The following is a 5,533-nucleotide window of genomic DNA, read 5'->3' on the forward strand; positions in this document are numbered from 1 at the left end:
TTATCCACCATGTTCAAGTAGGCTTCATTCCAGGGATGCAAGGCTGGTTCAACATACGGAAGTCTATAAACGTAATTCGCCACATAAACAGATCCAAAGACAAAAACCACATGATTATCTCAATTGATGCAGAGAAGGCCTTTGACACAATTCAACAGCTCTTTATGCTAAAAACCTTCAATAAACTAGGTCTCGATGGAACGTATCTCAAAATAATAAAAGCTATTTACAACAAACCAACAGCCAATATCATGCTGAATGGGCAAAAACTGGAAGCATTCCCTTTGAAATCTGGCAATAGACAAGGATGCCCTCTCTCACCACTCCTATTCAATACAGTACTGGAAGTTCGAGCCAGAGCAATCAGGCAAGAAAAAGGAATAAAAGTTATTCAAATAGGAAAGGAGGAAGTCAAATTGTCTCTATTTGCAGACGATATGATTGTATATCTAGAAGACCCCATCGTCTCAGCCCAAAATCTCCTGAAACTGATAAGCATCTTCAGCAAAGTATCAGGATATAAAATCAATGTGCAAAAATCACAAGCATTCCTGTACACCAATAACAGATGTAAAGAGAGCCAAATCAAGAACAAACTGCCATTCACAATTGCCACAAAGAGAATAAAATACCTAGGAATACAACTAACAAGGAACGTAAAGAACCTCTTCAAGGAGAACTACAAGCCACTGCTCAACGAAATAAGAGAGGACACAAACAGATGGAGAAACATTCCATGTTCATGGTTAGGAAGAATCAATATCATGAAAATGGCCATACTGCCCAAAGTAATTTACAGATTCAATGCTATCCCCATCAAGCTACCAATGACCTTCTTCACAGAACTGGAAAAAAACATCTTAAACTTCATATGGAACCAAAAGAGAGCCCTCATAGCCAAGTCAATTCTAAGCAAAAAGGACAAAGCAGGAGACATCACACTACTAAACTTCAAACTACACTACAAGGCTACAGTAATCAAAACAGCAAGGTACTGGTACCAAAAAGGAGATTTAGACCAATGGAACAGAACAGAGGTCTCGGAGGCAACACAACATATCTACAACCACCTGATCTTTGACAAACCTGAAAAAAACAAGCAATGGGGAAAGGATTCCCTGTTTAATAAATGGTTTTGGGAAAACTGGCTAGCCATGTGCAGAATGCAGAAACTGTACACCTTCCTGATGCCTTACACTAAAATTAACTCCAGATGGATTACAGAGTTAAACATAAGACCCTACACCATAAAAACTCTAGAAGAAAATCTAGGCAAAACCATTCAGGACATAGGCGTAGGCAAGGACTTCATGACCAAAACACCAAAAGCATTGGCAACAAAAGCCAAAATAGACAAATGGGACCTAATCAAATTCCATAGCTTCTGTACGGCAAAAGAAACAGTCATTAGAGTGAATTGGCAACCAATAGAATGGGAAAAAATTTTTTGCAGTCTACCCATCTGACAAAGGACTGATATCCAGAATTTACAAAGAACTAAAACAGATCTACAAGGAAAAAACAAACAAGGCCATTCAAAAGTGGGTGACGGATATGAACAAACACTTTACAAAAGAAGACATACATGAGGCCAACAAACATATGAAAAAATGCTCATCATCACTGGTATTAGAGAAATGCAAATCAAAATTACATTGAGATACCATCTCACACCAGTTTGAATGGCGATCATTAAGAAATCTGGGGACAACAGATGCTGGAGAGGATGTGGAGAAATAGGAACACTTTTACACTGTTGGTGGGAGTGTAAATTAGTTCAACCATTGTGGAAGACAGTGTGGTGATTCCTTAAGGACCTAAAAATAGAAATTCCATTTGATCCAGCAATCCCATTACTGGGCATATATCCAAAGGGCTATAAATCGTTCTACTATAAGGACACATGCACACGAATGTTCATTGCAGCACTGTGTACAATAGCAAAGACTTGGAACCAACCCAAATGCCCATCGATGATAGACTGGACATGGAAAATGTGGTACATATACACCATGGAATATTATGCAGCCATAAAAAATGATTAGTTCATGTCCTTTGTAGGGACATGGATGAACCTGGAAACCATCATTCTTAGCAAACTGACACAAGAGCAGAAACAATCTTGCATGTTCTTCACATGTACCCTAAACCCTAAAATGCAATTAAGAAAAAAAGAGTATCTAGTTGTTCATTATATTTATTAAGAGAGCTTGCATTGGGCCTATGTGTGGCAGAGCTCAGTGATGACAGGATCAATGGAAGCAACTCTAGGTGAGTTTGGATGATCTAAAGGAAAGACATGAATGTATCTTTAAGATGTCACATCCCAGAAAGCATGAGCCTGATTGCAGGGGCAGTGGGAGTTACTGAAGTGTCCTCATCTGGCATTTGTGAGCTCTCTAGGTACAGAGTGGAGAGTGTGTTAAAGGATAAACTGAGGTGACATCCGAGACTTGGAGACTAGTTAAGCATCAAAGACAATAATTCACACAGAGATGACAATATATTTTGCTAGATTTGTGACAGTGAAGAAGAAGGAAAATTAGTGATTTACAATCCAGAATGAAAGAATAATTGAAAAGAATTAAAGTAAGTGTATGTACAGAGCAGGAAAAGGAAGGAATCCAAGATGTGTCTGGCTGGAAACATTAAACATTTATAAATTTTTAAAACATGAAAAAGTTATATATAGAGAGAGTAAAGCAGAAACCAGTGAAGTGCTGCAATATTTGTAATTCATTTTAACATCATTCAGTGAGAGATTAGCGTGAGCGGTGGAAGGAATGGTTGAGGCTAGTCTATACCTATGAAGAGTTTGTTCAACTAGTCTCTATAGTTTGTGTAATTTCAAAATTACTACACACACACACACACACACACACACACACACACACACACACACACACTATCACAGATGTAATTCTCACAGTTGCCAAAATGTAAGCTTCTACTCTGATGTCTAGTTGAAGCCCATGCTATTTGGTGTTTAATACCAGCTACTCCTCCCAACAGACAGAGGAGTAGCTAGTATGGAGATCATGGAAGGGACAGAAGCTCAGGATTCCCAGAACAGAGAAGTGAATAAGGTTGGAACCCCAGTGAGTCTTGGAGGGACTGTGAGCCAGGCAGGGGACAGACCAGGAGGAATGTGCCTTAGGGAAGCTGGGGAGCATGTGTATTATGCAAACAACAATGAGAAGCCAGTGCAGGATTTTAATACATGGGGTGACCTGCCCATGAATTTAAAGAGATCTCTCTGGATCCTTGGGAAGAGAGTACCTGAGAAAGAAGGAGATTTTTGTGTGTAGGTTATTACTGGATGGCCCCATGAACTGAGAATTGGGCCTATGTGTGGGGTATCATTTACACAGTTAAAGTAAATTTGGATATGGAGTATAATGAGGCGGTGATTATTTCTAAATTTTCCTGTCCAAGTATTCAACACATCTACAAACACATTAAAATGTCTCATTTAGCTTCATAATTAACCAAAACAAAGAATAAGTAAATACAGGTTTTTAAAAAAGTGTTTAAATGTAAATGATATAAAATGTATGGAACCATGGTTTAGAAAACTACAAACTTTAAAAAATAAAGCTCACTTCATAAAATGAAAATTATGCATATAGTGTTAATTAGTAAATATTATGCCTACTAAGACCATGAATATTTAAGCCCTATCAAAACTCTAAAAGCATTGTGTGCTGTTAGAGTTGAAGCATTGTGTGAAATGTTTGCTGAATTCACATCTTTTAAGAAGGCCACCAACCTTATCTCCTGAGAATTTTTCATTCAATGCCATTTCCTGAACAGCCCCTACACACATTTCAAACCACCTCAATTGTAACAGTGTCTGTGATGCTGATCAGATGGCACAGGTGGGCCATTTAACTTTTTCCAGAATATGCTCTGGGGGTACAAACACCTTAAAAAGTTACATTTGTATGAGTTTTTACCGCACATAAACCAAGACTCTTTCTGGGAGTGAGAAACTGCAATAATAAAGTACAACATATCAGGATCACAGAACATAGGATCCAGATGATGGATGGTGAACTACAGAGTCAGGTCTCTGGGCCATGGAAAAGAGTGTGCTCTGTAGCCAGCACAGGACACAGCTCAGTAAGAACCATATACTCCAAGAAGCCTGGGGCTGGGAGCTGGGTCCTGTGGTCACTGATGGGGACTCAGGAGCTGTGTCCTTTCTGGCCTCGCAGAGTCCCCTGATCAAGGACCTGTGTGTGGTCTCAGCAAGTCCTTCCTCCCAGGGCTCTCCCAATGAGGGAAAGTCAACTTTCTTCCTCCTCAGGCTGCAGTGTGAGCTGAGCTCCAGTCCCAGGGCTCAAGGAGGGCCTGGGTAGTCCTTCTGTGAAAAGATATTTGCATGAGCAGCCCCTCCTCTGCAGACAGTGGGAAGAAAAGGAGGCCTGGGGCAGCCCAGCCCCACTGTGGGGTCAGGAGCTGTGTCCACCATGGCGTGGACTCCTCTCCTCCTCTTGTTCTTCTCTCAGTGCACAGGTAGGGGCAGGCCTCAAAGACCAGCCTGTATCAGAAACATTAGATAAGGCCCCTGAGAAATGTTTCCCTGCATTCTTCCCCAGTATCCACGTGTGTTTTCATCTGAAAGAGTTATAAAAATTTTCCTAGTTAAAAACAAAAGCAAAGCACTACCAGTCGTGTGTTGGTGGTCCCAAATCTGCTTCAGCCACTGAGCAGGAGCTGAGAGAGAGAGAGAGTAGAACAAGAGATCCATATTGGAAAGGGTTTGTATGTGGGTGTGGGAGTGAGGGCTGGTGGCAAGTTGCCAAAGAGGATTAATCTGCAGAAATATGGTTTCATTGCGAGACTTTCAGAATGAGCAGGAGTGCAATGGGTGGAGGGTGAGGAACAGAAGATTCTAACCAGTGTTGAGAATCCAAAGATGGGTCATTGGTCATTCAAGTCAAAGAGAGAAGTTACCCTGGCCTGTGCCTCCAGTCAGTGGAGCAGGGAAGGGGCCAGGATGTGCTCCCTGCAGGTGTTACTGGAAAGGGGTCCTCACCCAGATCCCAGGAGAGGGTTCTTGGATCTCACACAATAAAAAATTCTGTGGGAGTCTATAAAGTGGAAACAAGTTTAGTCCATAGACAGCACAGCACCAAACACTGCTGGTTGGCTGTTTTTATGAATATTTCTTGATCATGTGCCAAATAAGGAGTGGATTATTTATTAGGTTTTCAGAAGTTCTTTTTTTGTTTTGTTTTTATTTTTATTTTATTTTATTTTTATTTATTTTTTATTTTTTTTCCCATTTATTTATTTTATTGCATTTTAGGTTTTGGGGTATGTGAAGAAAATGTAAAATTGTTGCATAGGAACACACGTGGCAGTGTGATTTGCTGCCTTCCACCCCATCACCTACATCTGGCATTTCTCCCCCTGCTATTTCTCCCCAGCTTCCCACCCCCCACCGTCCCTCCCCTTTTTCCCCCCAACTGACCCCAGTGTGTAGTGCTCCCCTCCCTGTGTCCATGTGTTCTCATTGTTCAACACC

The 5,533-nt window shown here is 40.9% G+C and overlaps 1 long non-coding RNA gene across 1 annotated transcript in view; it reads right to left on the reverse strand.

Annotated features, from left to right (window-relative positions):
- Positions 1–4,957: 4,957 nt before the first annotated feature.
- LOC108297907 overlaps positions 4,958–5,533 on the reverse strand; it is a 22,668-nt gene continuing 22,092 nt past the window's right edge. Inside the window, exon 4 of the long non-coding RNA XR_001822382.1 lies at positions 4,958–5,096. This is a non-coding gene — a long non-coding RNA (uncharacterized LOC108297907). The remainder of the gene's footprint in view (positions 5,097–5,533) is intronic.

Source organism: Cebus imitator, unplaced genomic scaffold (genome assembly GCF_001604975.1).
Source record: "Cebus imitator isolate Cc_AM_T3 unplaced genomic scaffold, Cebus_imitator-1.0 Scaffold859, whole genome shotgun sequence".
NCBI classification, from domain to species: Eukaryota; Metazoa; Chordata; class Mammalia; order Primates; family Cebidae; genus Cebus; species Cebus imitator.